Source organism: Oryx dammah, unplaced genomic scaffold, assembly GCF_014754425.2.
Source record: "Oryx dammah isolate SB20612 unplaced genomic scaffold, SCBI_Odam_1.1 HiC_scaffold_9, whole genome shotgun sequence".
In the NCBI taxonomy this organism is placed as follows: domain Eukaryota; kingdom Metazoa; phylum Chordata; class Mammalia; order Artiodactyla; family Bovidae; genus Oryx; species Oryx dammah.
Genome location: NW_024070193.1, coordinates 57,005,846 through 57,023,251, shown reverse-complemented (window position 1 = coordinate 57,023,251; position 17,406 = coordinate 57,005,846).

The following is a 17,406-nucleotide window of genomic DNA, read 5'->3' as shown; positions in this document are numbered from 1 at the left end:
TTTTCCCCTCAGTCGTCATCTTCCATCTGAGCTACTGTGGGTGGTACCCTCTCTCCTTCCTGTTTCTTTTCTTCAGCTGCGAGGATCTATTTTCTAATTAGCAGCCGGAGTGGTCAGTTAAGGTAGAAGTGCATTCATGATCTTTCTTAGGAAATCCTTCCAAGGATTTTCTCATGCACTTCCTGTACACTCCAGACTCTTCCCTCATATGACAAGGTCTCACCTCTCATGCCTGTGAGGTCTTTGCTCAAATGTCATCTTCTTAGAGAGTCCTCATCCGACCACCCCATTTGCACTTCCAAGTCCATCTGATATCAGATGGTCTTAGCCTTCAGTGGCTTGAAGCAGGGTTTCAGTTCCCAGCCAGAGATTAAGGTTGGGTCGTGGCAGTGAGAGCTGAATCCTAGTCACTAGACTAGTGGTCAGTGACAAGGACCTGGCCCTTCAGCTTTGTAGAAGAGAATTCCCACAAAGAAGGACAGCAGTGAAACAAGGCATTTCTTAGGAAGAAAAGAGTCCAGTACTTGTGTATACACACAAGGGTGGGCTCAGAGAGAGTCACACCCTCATGGTGATTGGAATCAGTTTTGTAAGACATTTTTTTCTGGGTTTCCTTTGGCCAATCATTTTGGTTTGTCTGGTTCAGAGTTCATATTTGGTATATTTCAGGATCCTCCCACGAGTGTGCATGCATCTCTCAGCCAAGATGGATTCCAGCAAAGAGAGCTTTGGGTAGCTTTGACATCACTCCCTTTTTGATCGCCAAGGAGCTTTCTAGTTGGAAAGGTTTCCCGACTTCAAGAATGAGATGTGCTCCCTTATCTCTTCTCTGGGCAGGCCCCAGCCTCCTCTCTTGATTGTCCTGCTATTATTTTGAAATTTCTTCCATAAGGAATGAACTTCAGTTGCTTACCCTGGGGGGCCTGTCTACCTCCTGTCTCAAATCTCCCCTGAGAATCATAGACCCCAAGAAAGCTTTATTGGGAAGATGAAGGTCCATCTTCTGAAGCTTCTTCAGGCTGGCAAGGGACTGGTAGACCTTACCTAGTTGAGGTCACAGAGCTCTTGCCCTGTCTCATTAAGGGGTCCAAAGGCTAATTCTTACAGATTGGGCTTTTTTGGTCCTTCCAGGAATGCCTTTGCCCCATACTGAAGGATCCACTCCCAGTAGAATATGGCTGGGAATAGGGCCTTGCTCTTCCAACTGGTCCGTCTTAGTCCCATCTCAGCACTCCCCATCTCGTTCCTCTCCTGTGTTGTTTTTACATTGCTGATCACTGTGCAATTTCCTGCCTCTTTTGTTTAGTGTTTGTTGACCTTTTTGCTTCACTAGAACAGCACTTTGCTCCTTCAGAAAGTGCATTTGAGATTCCTTCATGTTGTATATCAGCAGTTCGTTCCATTTTACTGTTGAGGAGTGTTCCCTTATGGGGAAATACCTAAGTTTGCTAATCCTTTCACCAGTTGAAGGACCCTCCTGAATTGTTTTTAATTTTTGATGATTATACATAAAGCTGCTATAAATATTTTGTGCAAATTTTTAGGACAATATAGGTTTCATTTTCCTTGGACAGATACCCAGGAGTGGGATTGGTAGGTCGTAGGTAAGCCTATTTTTAACTTTATAGGAAATTGTCAACCTGTTTTCCAAAGTGGTATACCATCATGTACTCTCAGCACTGATGCTTAAGGGTTCCATTTGTCTTAGTCTTTCCTAGCACTTGGTATTGTGGGTTTAAAAGCATGGGAAGTATTTTAGCAAAGTACCTGAGACCCATCGTTTATAATCAAATTTCCAAATGGTGCCCGAGAGGAGGTCTGGTTTTTGTTTTTCAATAAGCTCTATTTTTTTTCTATCCCATTGCTCCCCTGAGCTCCTATTTCAACTTGATTGTTTTTATTTTCCTGTATTTGAACCAGGTCCCCCAAAAGGACTGTAAGGACCCTAGCGGGAGAGATTTTTTTAAATTTCCTTTTATTTATTTTTTAAACATCAAAAACCTTTTGTATTGGGGTACAGCCAATTAACAATGTTGTGATAGTTTCAAGTGAACAGAGGAGGGATCAACCAAAAAGAGGGAGAGAGTGGGCTGTTGCTCACTGTAGTCCCCTGAGCACCTAGTGTTGGGCCAAGGTTAATAAATACTTGCTTTTTTCTGGTTCCGAAAATGATGAATGATGGGGCTGACAATGATGTAATGACAATAGTGTGGGTCCAGGCAGCCAGAGGAGGGGTTCTAGTCAGTTAACCTCCCCTGGCTTCCGTTTCCTCATCTGCATAATTCATGTTTGTACTAAAGTCTCTAATTTCTCTATTCACACCATTCTGTGTTTTGATTATCATAGCAACAATAGGGTAATTGGACAAATGACATAATTGTCCTAAATGGGCATGGCTTCTGTTGGGATTAAGTGTCAGTCTTTGAAAACAACAAATAGGGATAAAGCTGTTAGCTTGAGATTCATTCTGATTTCCATGAAAAATTTCCATGGGTTGTCTTCCTGTCCCTAGCACCCTGTCCCTCCCCTGTAACACTTCCTTTCCCTCTATGCTTTCCAGCATTCAAAGGGACTCTCAAGTTCTACCTCATAGAGTCCTTCAGGGTTGTAACTTTTAGATTAGTTTTTCACTTGCTTTTGTATCTTTCCCCTGCTGTTTACCAGCTTCATGAGAGACAAACTATGCAAATTGTTTTTGTCATTATATCAGTGCAATAAATGTCTGTTCAGTAAATTAATGATGTTAATGAATATGTTCCAAAAAAAAAAAAGTTTTTATTTCTCTGCAAATAAGTGCTGGAAACACTGTATTGTTTACCTTTCCTACTTGGAATGGCATTGTCCTGCATACAAGACCTGTTGGATTTTGCTTCTCCAGGATTAACCAAATTTATTTCATCATGAGCCTCCCCGACCTTTTAAAACTTTGGTTGGATCATCTGTTTATCCAGTAATTATACCCACATTAATAAAACAATAGCTAATCAGTGTTAACCTCCATGCACCTGGGCTATTCCAAACACTTTGTAACTATCCTTTAGAACAATCCTAGTTTTACTGTCTTTATTTGAGAATTATGGGTGAAAAAACAGAGGCTTGGAGAGATACAGTAACTTTCTAAGTCATAGGGTTCCTTGAGAAGTCAGTCATCAGATCTCTCAGCATGGGAAATGCTGGTCTAATGGAATTGAAGGGCTCTGGGTCTGAGACAGACCTATTTTGAATCTAGAATGGAATGGACTATGGAAAGATCGATACTTTTTAAATGTGAGTCTGAGCCTCATTTCCTTTTACCCATAAATGATGATGGTCATACTCACTTGAAAAGATAGTGTAGGAATAAAATGAAAAAAATGTATGTAAAGAAGTTAACATTGAACAGGGCTGGTGATAAATGTTTGAGACATTGTGGTTACTGTGAACAGAGAGGTTTGCACAATACAGTATTTGTTGAACATAAATTGCATTCTCTGTCCCTCTGCCTTTTCACCCTTGGCCTTTGGGACTTCATTTACCTGGAACTTTTAAGAGCAGTATGTTAGCTAGGTGAGGCTAAAGGCTGTAACAAGCAGCCTTGGAATATTGTGAAGGCTTGTCTCATTCACAGGAGGTCCACAGAGGATTTCCTTGGATTCCTTGGATTTCCTTGGAAGGACTCAAGTCCTTCACAACATCCTCTGCCTTTGACACAAAGAAGGAGCAAGCAGACCATCTCAGGAAGGTTTGCAAAATATTGTAGAGGCAACGCTTTGTAAATTGCCTAGTTCTTAAAACATTTACCCTGCATAAAAGTTCAGGAACCCAGTGCACTTTCTGGTTATTTTTAGGTAATTAAAAGTCCAGTAGTCAAAAGGTCCAGTCTTTGTAATCAGCAAAATAGTGAACATGATTTCAAGTTAATTTTTTTTTCTCATCTAAAACTCAAGCCAGGAATTGGTGATCAGTTTAGCAGGAGAAACTGGAGGTGGTCATTAAAGCTTCACTGTTTATCATCTCCCCTCCTCATTCTGTAGACCTTTTATAAAAATAAATTTTTACTGTGTTCAGTATATAGATTGATGAATTTTTCAGAAAGTAAAACACTCAGGTAATACATAAAAATCCACATAATACATAAAAAATGTAAAACATAAAAACTTGTGTACTTATAAATTCATCAGTTAATATTCATTGTGAAATGTCTTATTTCACCTTCACTGCTTTTCTCTTAAGACTTTAAACATTTCACTCTGCTGTCTTCTTGTTGGAGGCGAAGTTGGATGGAGTTCTGATTTTTGTTCCTCTGTAGGTAATATGTTTTCCTTCTGGGCTTTTTTGAGGATTTTTTAATTTTTTTCTGTATCATTGTTTTCTGTAGTTGAGGGTAGTATTCCTAGGTGTAGATTTTGACATTTATCCTCCTTGGTGTTCTCTGCTATATATAGCAGGGTGCTATATATAGTGTCTGGCATTAATTTGGGGGAAATTCTTAATCTTTACTGTTACAAATATTTCTTCTTTGCATTTCTCCCTTTCTTTTCCTCCTGGTAGTCCCATTACACATATATTACACATTTTGTAGTTGTCCACGGTCCCTGGAATTTTGTTCTGTTTTTTTAGTGCTTTGTCCCCTTTGCTTTTCAGTTCTGAGGTTTCTATTGAAATATCCTCTAGCTCAGTGAGTCTCTCCTCAGCCACGTCCAATTTACCAATAAGCCTGTCAAAGACATTCTTTATTTCTCTTACAAAGGTTGTTTTTTTTTAATCTACTGAGTTTTTTTTTTTTTTTTTTTTTTTGGTTCTTCCTTAGAATTTCCATCTCTCTGCTAGCCTTGCACATCTGTTCTTGCCTCCTGTCTATCCATTGGAGACCTTAGCATATTAATCATAGTTGCTTAAAACTCCCTGTCTGATATTTCCAGCATCCCTGTTATGTCTGGTTCTTAGTTTGCTCTGTGTCTTCAGATCGTGGTTTTTTTTTCCTTTTTGTATGTCTTATGATTTTTTTCTTGTTAGCTGGCCATGATGTGCTAGGTGAGAGGAACTGCTGTGAGCAGACTTTAGTGATATAGGGAGAGGTGTGGGAGAAGGTAAGGTAAGTTCTCTGAGCTCAGGGACTGTGTCCCTCACCAGGAAGGACCGCATTTGGCACTAAGGGTGTAGGTTCAAATTTCAAACCACAAAAGGAGAAAAATTTGACTCTTCCTTTTCACTTATACTCTTCAGTTCCAGCTGATTATGTTTATCATATATTTTTTCTTTCTTTTTTTTTTTTTTTTGGTGGTGGGGGGCGGGGGAGAAAAACTCTTTTCTCCAGTGTAGCTCTGAATATTTTGATTACCAATGTAACCAACAGGCTTCCCTGGTGGCTCAGTAGTAAGGAATCTGTTTGCAATGCAGAAGCTGCAGAAGATGCAGGTTCAACCCCTGGGTCAGGAACATCCCTTGGAGGAGGGTATGACAACCCACTCCAGTATTCTTGCCCGGAGAATCCCATGGATAGAGGAGCCTGGTGGGCTACTGTCCATGGAGTCTCAAAGAGTCAGACATGACTGAAGCAACTTAGCTCACAATATATCTTTCTTGAACTGGAGATCACTATGGGTGTTCTTTGGAAGGAATGATGCTAAAGCTGAAACTCCAGTACTTTGGCCACCTCATGCAAGGAGTTGACTCATTGGAAAAGACTCTGATGTTGGGAGGGATTGGGGGCAGGAGGAGAAGGGGACGACAGAGGATGAGATGGCTGGATGGCATCACTGACTCGATGGATGTGGGTTTGGGTGAACTCCGGGAGTTGGTGTTGGACAGGGAGGCCTGGCGTGCTGCAATTCATGGGGTTGCAAAGAGTTGGACACGACTGAGCAACTGAACTGATAAAGCATGATTAAAATGTTCAGAGGAGCTCCTGTAACTTGGATGAGATGGTAGTCATTTATTTTCTAACTTGATGAAAAATTTATACATTTACACTGTCATGAAACAACTTATTTCCTCATTTTTGTCCTTGATATTGTGTACTTTCGACTGTTCTTTCTTATTGCTGACAGATGTTTTTTCCCCCTTTTTGAAGTAACAAAGGGGCACACATTTCTGTCTGTGTTTTCACTTTTGCTCTGCTTGTGGTAGAATTTCTCTCTTATCATACAAAATGTAGTTACCTGTCAATCAGCGTTTACCAAGCACTTAAAATCTCTACATGCTCATCACTACAGTTAAGTCTGACGATTGGAAAATGAGCACAAAAAAAAGGAAGAGATAACATCTGAGGTTGTTGGAATTAAGTTAACATGAGCAAAAGCACTGAAAACAAGTGAGATCTTGCTATTCTTATTATTGTTATTATCTGATGCATTCGTTTCCTAGGGCTCCTGTGACACATTTATCACAAACTTGGTGACTTTCAAAGAACAGAAATATCCCCTCTTAGTTCTGGAAACCAGACGTCCAAAATAGAAGTGTCAGTGGGGCTGGTTCTCCTGGAAACTCTGGGTGAGAACTTGTCCCCATCTCTCTCTCCTGGCTTCTGGGGTAGCAAATGACCCTCAGCTTATCCTTCTCTCCAGCCGCTGCCTCTGTTTCCACATTGCCGTCCTCTCTCTCTCCTTTTCTCTTAGCGTCTTCTTCACCGATAAGGAGATTTGCATTGGATTTAGGGCCTGTTCAGGTCAACCAGGATGTTCTCATCTCAAGATCTTTAACTTTATTACATCCCTACAGACCTTTTTCTTTTTCAAATAAGATGCATTGAGAAGTCCTGAGTAGATATGTCTTTTGAGGAGCCATCATTCAACTTGTTACATTTGGCCATTTAGCATGTGTTATTTTTCCTTGAACTTTATTTTTTTTCAAGGTTCCTAGAAATCTCCCTCAAGGACAAGAACCATTTTCTATCTCATGTGTTCCCTAGAGCCCAGCTTAAGACTGTACTCTATCAAGTCCTCTTTTGTTTTTTTTCCAAGATTTTTTGATGTGGACCAGTTTAACAGCCCTTATGGCATTTGTTACAGAATTGCTTGTGTTTTTTGGTTTTTTGGCCATGTGAGGCATGTGGGATCTTAGGTCCCAGCGATCAAACCCTCACTGCTTGCATTGGGAAGCAAAGTCTTAACCACCAGGCCACCAGAGAAGTCCCTGTAAAGCTCTTTTAATGTACAAGATGTATATGTATCTTATGGGGTGTGAAAGGAATGGGTGACAGAGGGAAAAACCCATGTGACAATGTCTTTGTAGCCTACTGATGCCACTGACAAACAGGAAAGTGTGTGATGTGAGAGTGCTGAGTTCTGTGTCATGCTAAGCTAAGTGTACGCAGACAATCGCCTGACTCTACTCTAGGGGGACTTGAAAAGGCTTTCTGGGGAGGGAGGCATAGCAAGTGAAATCCAAAGACCCATGTGGACAAGGAGGAAGAGTATTCCAGGCACACAAAACAGCACGTGGGGGTTTCCCACGCAAGCTCTCTGGGGCCAGCAAAGGGGTTTGATGCGTCTAGGAGATATGGCATCCAGCGTGGATGTACAATGCACCACATACTTCCTTCTGGCCCCAGAGACCTCATAAAGCTCCCTCAGTGGGGTGGTAGTTATGAAAGGAATTGGGGGTTAGTGAGGCTGGAGGCAAGGCTGGTCAGTTTCAGGTTGTTGGAGGAATCCAGGTGAGTGATGGGAGCCTCAGGTATGATCTAGACAGAGGGTGGAGGCGTTGTGTTTCAGAGCTATTAAAATGATGAACAGCGGTTCGTCATGGTGGCTGATCGGAGTGAAGCCATATGGAAAAGAGAGGACTCAGGGATGATTTTTGTTTTTATCGTAACATTTTTATTGTAGTATAGTTCACTTACAATGTTGTATTCGTTTCTGCTGTACAACAAGGTGAATCGGTTATACATATACACATATCCACTCTCTTTTAGTCTTTTCCCATATAGACCATTACAGAGTATTGAGTAGAATTTCCTATGCCATGCACTAGGTCCTTGTTAGTTACCTATTTTATGTATAAAAGATGAGTTTTACATGTTTGGCTTGTCTCTAGTGGACGAGCAATGGTGTTGTTTCTGGCCGCTGAAGACAGAGAAGGAAGAATATGGAACTTCTTGCCCATCTCCCTCCTCTGTACAAAGGAGGAAGCGATCCCTGCTCTCCCCGTCTCACAGCATTCCTAGGACCAAAGAAAGTATTTAAAATGCTTTAAAAATTGTAAAGCAATTTCCAAAATAGCTCTTTATGATTGGTTTACATTTTATCAAAAATTATAAAGAATATAACTATATGAAGGCAAATAAGATACCTGGATTATTGAACCCGGGTCTCCCACGTTGTAGACAGACGCTTTACCATCTGAGCCACCAGGGAAGTCCTACATTTTTTTAAATAAAAGGAGTTAATCTTTTGAAAAGAAATGTGTATTATAATCTAGGCCCTGCTTTCCCTCTCTCTGCTTTTCTATCCTGCATCCTGATTTCATCATGCCATGTACCCCCCCCCCAAAAAAAAGTCTAAAGTCATTCTCTAAAGCTTGTTGTTTCTCAGTGACTTGCAACTTCACCACTTGATTGCCCCACCTCTGCCTGGGCACAGGTATACTGTCCTGACCTTCATGTGAACACACACAAGGAGTGAACTCAGTAACTCTTGGTTAAAGTCTTGGGCGTCATGTCCATCTTCTCATCTGTGAAATGGGTATAATTTTATCTATCTCACAGACTGAGGGCCTAATGAAATTAAACACATGGCATGTGTGAATTGTTATTTATTATACCTGGAAAAAAGTAAGGATGCAACAACTATGACTTTATTATTATTATTTTATAACATATACTCTTCAAACAGATCTCATTATGTTTGGAAACCTTACAAATTCCTGGAGACTCCTGTGGACTCTGACCTCTGCATTCACTCTTACCTGTGTCAACAGACCACCTGGTTTCCGCTACCCACCCCTCCACCCCACCCCCCACCCCCGCCACCCCCGACTCACATCTTCCTGAATTTCCATAGCGTTTAGCATCTGCCTCTATTGAACTGTTTCCTCCTTGTTCACATTGTCTTTTTAAATAGAGCCTAAATCTCATAAGTGGATGTATCTAGTAGGGTGCCCAGAAGATATAAGAAAAAGGATGATTTGATAACCAAGTCCTTTCTTAGCATCTCTTCTCTGGGAGTCTTGTTCACATCCTTACTTCCCAGTCCTCTTTCTGCCCATCGGAATTAATCTTCATGTTTTAAAGGAAGAAAGAAAGTGAAAAAAATGAGGAATATGGAACTTTAAAATCTTGGTCTCAAAACAGGGAGAATGTTGGTTTTAGAACATTTTGATCTTCTTGAATGTATTTTCTTTCCTTTTCTGACAACTCAAAAATTGCAATAATAATTGCACTGTTCTCCTAAATGCCCTGCTGCTGCTGCTGCTAAGTCACTTCAGTCATGTGTCCGACTCTGTGCGACCCCACAGACGCCCTAGTTAGAACCAAAGCCAAGGCGATTTTATCCCACTGTTAGGAGAGGGCTGCAGGAAGAGCCTATAGGATGTGCCTGCTTTCTTGTAAGAGTGCAGATGTCTCACCGTGAAGCTGGGCCTCCGGCTGCAGAAGCCTTGGCCAGACTGCACTAGATGTTTCCGCAAAGCGCCTGGAGCAACACAGAGCAGTTGCGCTGAGGGGCCGCTTCAGATGGAAGTGTGTTTTTGTGGACTCCTTAATTTCATTTTCTAATTCTATTCACGGAATCTGAAGATTGGATAACTTGGGGAAAGACTCTGGCATGCTTTTGAATACACACTCTGATGCTTTTAATGAGGGCAAATTTACTTCACCTCTTCAAGCTCAGTTTTCTTCTTTGTGAAATGGCAATGAAAATATTTCCACCCAAAGAGAACACGTTACATCTCTCCTTGTAGGTATTTGGAGAGCAGTAATAATAGGACAACAATCTGTCTCCTGACTCTGCGCCATTGGAAGTTACACATAAATGTGTTGGCAACTTTTCCAAGTTTTTACCAAAGTATAATTCAAAAAAATTAAAACATGACTATCATGTCAAAGATTTATTTAACTCATTAATGAGGGAACCAGCAGGATGTTAAAGCTGATTCAAAGAGAATTTGAAAATCTCATTATATATAGGCCCAGAAAGAATTACTGCTAGAATAAGGTTGCTAAATTTAGATATAAAATCTGTCTACTTCCTACAGGGCAATAAAACTGGGAAAATGGTAAAAATACAAATAATAAAAATGGCCCTTTTGGCAATACCATTTCCAGTGTGCAGATATTATTTATGTTTGTATCAGAGAAAATCTAAAGTTAACATTTAACTTCAAAAATTACAAATCCTAATCAAGAGAAATCATTAATCAAACATAGTTACCTTCTCCTAGAAAATTAAATGATTCTGGGAACAGATAATATTCCTCTGACATTGAAAGGACATGTGGTCATGATTTTATCTTATTCTCAAGGTTTGAATGTATATCTTCATATTACCTATTTGTTTTCAATAGTTCCTATCATTCCCATTCTGGGTTGGTACCTTCAGTTATTTTTATTTTTTCACTTTTCTTTGTTCCTGTAAGCCCACCTGTTTGGCTCTTTTCCCATTAGTCACTTATTGACCAGTTATATCTTCACTCTTTTCCAATTTTATTTTCTCCCTGAGCCATCATTTGAGTCTGCCTTTGTCCTTATGCTAAAAGCTGACTTAAACTTAATTGGCTGTGCACAACTGGGTTCCTTTTAGTATTAGCTGTGGTAAGATTTGCTATTTCCTTCCCCGGATCTCTGTGAGATAGAAGGAGAACAAGATTCAGCCAGCATTCTTCCATACATCTAAAATCTAAGGCAAGCAAGCCCAAAGTTCAATAAAGTCTGGTTCTCTGTTCTTTTGTCCACTCCCAAATCACCCTGAATGAAAATTTCACTTAAGGCAAAAATTCTATGGCATACATTTTTTCCCCACCAGTTTTCTTTTTAGAATGAAATGATTAAGAATCTTCTAAACCAGTATCCTGGGACCAAATAGGAATTAAAGAGGGTAGAAGGTATGCTAGATTTTAAAAAACTCTCTGTTCATGTAAGAATAAGGATATATCTGCCATATTCTTGCCCACCTTTGTATCTGAAAACCATCATTTTCACCAAGGAAAGCGCGTGTCTAATGTCCATCATGCTGGTTAACAAGACATTGAGTTCACCAATGGGAATCCATTTGTATTTTTCATGATGCTCATTAGCACACTTGTGGGTTGATCGGTGATCAAGCCAGTGAACCCTTGTGCATGCCATCTCTGGTATGTGTGGTCTTCTGAATAAATGTCAACTACCTCTGGAGGGCTTCTCTTGTGTCTCAAATGGTAAAGAATTTGCCTGCCACACAGGAAACCTGTGTTCAATCCCTGGGTCAGGAAGATCCCCTGGAGAAAGAATTGGCAACCCACTCCAGTATTCTCGCCTGGAGAACTCCATGGTCAGAGTTGCCCGGCGGGCTGTAAGTCCATGGGATTGCAAAGGCTGGCACGTGACTGAGCGACCAGCTTTCCCTCTCAACTACTTCCGGAGAGTCCTCGCAGCAGGAACGATCCTCCCTGAGGGTGTCACATTCATTTTTGTTATACAAGCTAGGCTGGAAGGAGTTTGGGATGTAAATGTATGTCTTCACAATCTGGGTGACTTGTTTCTAAATGGAGATATCGCTCCCTGCACTCTCTGTGGAAGGAGGAGGGGGTGTGTGACAGGGCCCACGGTGGAGAAAGCTTCCTGTCTCTAGACTCTGGAAGCTGGGGTGGTGGCAACACTTCCTTGAGGACCCAGGTCCCATTTACCCTGGATGTCAGGAATTGAGCAAGGGAGATTTGTGAGTCTGAACGTCTTCCTCGAGGGTTGGGGTACCCCTACGGTAAGACCTCACTGCACAACCATTGCCAAGCCTACTGGCTATTGGGAAAAGATGAGGAAGCAAAGCATCCTGACCTATTGCAAAGAAAGAATACCTTTTTTATATTGCTCATTGCTTATGGGCACTGGTGTCTGCCAGAGCTTCCGGGAAAAACAAAGACCAACAGCAACTCTGGTTTAAATTCAACTGCAATTGCATCAGGTTTTATATTATGATAAAATCTTGGCCTCCTTAGAAGGAGGTTAAATCCCTAGTTGATTCAAAGTGGATTTCATTTCTCCAAAGATGAGCAGAAGCAGACAATAACCTGACCCATATTTTTTTTCTCCTCAGAGTCCACATGCTTGCTCTATTTTTTCCCCCTCTTTCCTCTATCTTAGGAAGTTTCCTCACAGCCAACAGAGCAGAGGCGTGCTCTTGCTGCTTGGGAGTAGAAAAAGTCGTGGCTTCCTTTGACACAAAAGGCCCTGGATTATTTCTGGCAGAGAGAGCAGCCTGGAGTGATTCATTGGGTGGGGTGCTTGCTGTGCCCCAACCAGAGCTTTTACCTATTTATGACAATATAATTCCATTTGCTTTTAGAGATGCACTTTATGCCTCCTCTCAGACTAACTTAGAAGTACGTCAGCCAGACGAGCTGCTTCACCCCTCTTGCCGTCTACACTGCAGGCAGGGCACAGAGGCCGAGGGGTGGCTTCCACTCTTCTTTGGATAAGGGATGGCCTTGCAATCATTACTGAAATCCCCAAAGTTGGAGGTTATGAAGTTTTTGAATACAGTGCCATGGTCTGCATGAGAGGACTTACTTCCTAAAATTTAGAACACAGTTTAAATGATTGTTTCAATAAATGTTCTAGAGTTAGAATAATTTTTGTTGAGTGGTTGATCATGTACAGTATGGGTTTTGCTTACTAATCTTATCCCAGGTTTCATCTTACTTTATTCCACTTCTTTTTTCTCTTTATGTTTATTTCCTAAGTTTTAACATTTTTCGTGTAATATTTAGAGATTTTACACATATACAAATTACTTTAGTGCAGACATAACCCCCATGGATCCTCCTTCCACTCGTAAATCATGATTTCCCACCCAGACTTGCTGATTCCATCCCTTTGCCTTCCTTTCCAGAAAGAACCATTCTCATGAATGTGATGTTTTTATTCTCATGCAGGCATGCGAAGTCGTTTCAGTCGTGTCCAACTTTGTGCGACCCTATGGACAGCAGTCCACCAGGCTCCTCTGTCCACAGGATTCTCCAGGCAAGAGTACTGGAGTGGGTTGCCATTTCCTTCTCCAATTCTCATGCATATTTTTATATTTTTAATACACTTATGTCCACAAATCATACATAGTTTTGGCAGGCATGTTTTAAAATTTTATAAATACTCTATAGTTCTCTTTTGTCTGATTTCGCTATAGTCTATTTGTCCATTTTTTTAGGATGTGTCCAGTTTTTCACAGCCACATTGTCTTATCCATTTTTCCACATAGAAAGTTTCTGCAGAGGCTCAGACTACAATGGAATTGCTAAATTTCTGGATATGAATATCTCCAACATTGCTAGATATTGCTGAATTGTTCTCCAAGGAAAAATGTTGGTGCTCTTCATAGACTCCGGGTACTGAAACTTGGTGGTGGTACACACAACAAATGCATTTTCCAGTCTGGCTCGACTTTTCCTTTTGTTCATGTGGCTTTTATTTCTTAGTTTTTTAAACTTTTTATTGGAGTATAGTTGATTCACAATGTTGTATTAGTTTCAGGTGTACAGCAATGTGAATCAGTTGCGCATATACATACGTCCACCCTTTTTTAGATTCTTTTCCAGTATGGGTTATTATACAATATTGAGTAGAGTTCTCTGTACTATGTAGTAGGTCCTGGCTAGTTATCTGTTTCATATATAGTAGTGTGTATTTGTCAATCCCAGTCTCCCTATTTATCCCTCGTCTGCCCTGTTCACGTGGATTTTTAAAGTAATTTTAATTTCAATGTATTCAAAGGTATCAAATTTTCTTTTATATTTTTTTGCATTTTGTACCTTATTCTAAAAATGCTTTCCTTTCACGTGGTTGTCAGGATGTCACCTTCTTCCTCATTCTCTGATTCCTTTGTCTATGAGAGCAGGCTGCACATATGGCCCCGAGCACTGGCTTAGTCTCTGCTAATCTACATACAAGATTTAGCACATCTTGATATTCTCAAAATCACTTAGTGAGCAAGGTAGATTTTTCAGGAAGAACCAAGGAGGAGTTCATGTCTATTCCACATTAGATAAAGCAACCCTTCCTGTTAGCTGTTTCTGTTCTCTCTCTTGACCTTACCAGCACTTTCTCTGCCAGAATTAATCCTGATTTTTTTCCTCCCTTTGGGGAACCAAAATAACTCTTTGCTTCATTAGGAACTCCACCCTATTTCACTATAAATCTTAGGTAACAGTTGACTTATAAATTTATAAGCAACAATTGTATAAAAGTATCATCTCAATTACAGTAGTTCTCTCAAGTACAGAAATTCTCATAATAATTTATTCATTAATTTATTTTAATTATATTTAATAAGCACTAAGTGTCAAGTATTATCCAAGACACTGAGTGAACCAATGTCCCAGATGGAAAAGATCAAGGAGGGCAATCTGGGAAGGCTTCTCTGAGGAGGTGACATTTAAAGTAAGATGTGAAGAATAAGGAACTAGCCATTTCAAACTGGGGAAAACATCTAACAGGAGGTAAATGTCATGTGCAAAAGACAAATGCAAGGAAAAAGAGCTTGGCATGTAAGGGGAACTAAAAGGATGACAATTATCACTAAAAGGAAATGTCAAAGAAGGAAAAATGATGTAGAATGTGGATGGAGAGCAATATGGGTGAATTAATTTAGTGCCTTTGGGCTTTCACGAGGAGAGGCAAATTTGATTTGATAGGTGTTTTTGTTTTTTTAATTGCATTGGCTGTGGACTGGTGGTACACGACGCAGAAGAAGGAAACGGATTAGGAAGCTGTTGCTGGGGTTCAGGTGAGGTGCAGCGATGGCCAAGGTTGTTCTGTGACAGAAAAGATGTAGAGAGAGACACCTGAGAGGCAGTGATGATGGGGTTTTTAAAGAAAGTACGGAATCAAAGGTGATTTCTGGTATTGCAACATGGTGAGGCATGGGACACAAACTGGCATGGTGAGGATCACCCCGGCGGGCTCAAGGTAGGATGAGAATGGTGGCAGACAAGAGTTTTATCTTTTGCACATCACTTTGGTGCCTATGGGCATCCCCTGGTGACATGTAGTATTCAGCTGGATCTAGAGCTCAGAGAAGACATGAATTTGGGAATAACAGCTGGAAGAAGACAACATGTTTCACTTAATGGAGTGATAGACACATAGATAGGAAAGAGAAATAAAGGCAGATCTTGCTTTATATCCAGCCTGAACTTTAGATTCCAGTGACTACCATCCATGGCCTTGAACTTCTGTTCCTGGATGGGGATTTTGGATGGACTATCTCAGGAAGCCCAGGAAAAGGCCAAAAATGGCAATCCGGCATTTGGTCCCATTTACACATCTCATTATTCCTTTAGGGGTCTGTTGGTTTTTAGAGTTTTCAGTTAAGTGCTTGAAACTATCAGTGAACTTCTAAAGTAATAAAGTTTCACCCTATAAAGGAAAATTTGGATGATATCATTGAAGGTTTATTGAGAGACTTGTCTCATACTGTGTGTATGTCAATAGACAACAAAGCTGACCTACCTGTGTTTGAACAACATTAACAATTCTAAAACTTTTACTGAGTTTCTGTTGATATTCTCAAAATTAGATTTGTTGATTACTTCTATATAATTCACAAGGAATCTGGCACTTCAATAGATTGTGCTTACTTTTTCTTATTGCAGTTAAAATGATGAATTGTTGAGCTTTTTTGACAGTCATCTGTATGGCCATTGAAAGATTTATTTACAGCTTATACTTAATATTTTTCCCTCAATGCTGAGTCCAGTTATATTTACCTCCAGCTGCAACTTGCAGACAGAATTCCAGATTCAGTCATCCTGTCTTACAGGTGACAAGTATACCTATTAGTCAAGAAATATTGGGTGCCTACTATGAACCACGGAGAAGGAAATGGGAACCCACTCCAGTATTCTCGTCTGGAGGATCCTGTGGACAGAGGAGCCTAGCAGGCCACAGTCCATGGGGTTGCAAGAGTCGGACATGACTTAGTGACTAAGCCCCCACCACTATGAACCAGATGCTGTGGTGCTCACAAGAGTCACTGGAAAACTAGGTCATCTTTCTTGAAGCCATGAAACTTACAGTCTAGAAAAGAAACAGGCTTGTAATTACCTACATGTATTGCAACATAGAATGGAAAAATGGTTAGAATAGATTTTTTTAAAAATATGCTGAGTCACTTTCAGGTAACAATGTCTGCCTGACATGGGTTTATCTCTAAAAAAATGAACAAAAACTAGTAAAAACTAGCAACTAAACAAAAATAGATCTCTAGTAGAATAAAATAAGGAAAGGGAAAATAGTCAAATGCCCTAGATTTCCCCACGTGGCAGCAAGAAAAGAATTAAAATACTGTAGTGTGATATGGCATGTATCTGAACCACAGCTCCAAGATTTAAGGAGCGATACTGGTGAGTAAATTATTAGGGTAGGGTAATTGTTGAAAATGCAATGTAACAACCTCAGTGTTTAATGCATTACGTGTTTCCCTCTTACTCATTACACATCAACATGGTTACTCCACGGAAGTTCTTCCAGGCTTTTTCCATCTATGGATCCTTCTTCCTCCAGGTCCTCAGGGTCCTCTCCATGAAGGAGAAGAAAGTTAGAAAATCGCAAATAACTTGTTATTGAGTCAGCTTGGACGTGGCTGGCTTGGTCAGAAGAGCTCTGAGACAGGGCCTCCTTAACTGCAAGTGAGTCTGGGAGGTGTAGTCACTGTACCCGGGGGAAGGGACGTTTGGCAGCTGTAGCCTCGCAATCACAGGGCGTCTACAGAAGCCCTGAAATTCCCATTCACCATCCTCAAATTGGAGACAAGTGAAGCAAAGGACTTCTTCCTTTCTCTCGCTTTTGACTGGAGTAGTGGAAGAATTACTTAAGAAATGAACAAGTGAGGAGGAACCCCCTGAGGGAGGAAAGGTTCCAGGCTCCCACAGGAATGCAGAGCTCTCAGATTGTCTGCCAAGGCCACAGGACACGTCACCACTACATTGCTGCCACAAACAGTGTTTAAGCAGCCATCTGTCAAAATCTGGAGACACTGGAGATTCCGTCTGAGGAGGGCCGCTCCCAGCCTCAAGGAAGGCCCCTCTGTTCTTCTCTTTCAGCTACTCCACTTGAGCTCGCGAGGTGCACCCAAACAAAAGCAAAAACAAAATTAAAAAGAAACAACTGGCTAGGACTGGGAATACCCATTTGTTGCTTAGAGAGAAACAAATAGGTCCTAGTGGAAAGGAACTGATTTCTGGACAAGTGTTTCATGATAACCGTGAAATGAAAAAGAGAACTCCTTGGCAGCTGTAAATACA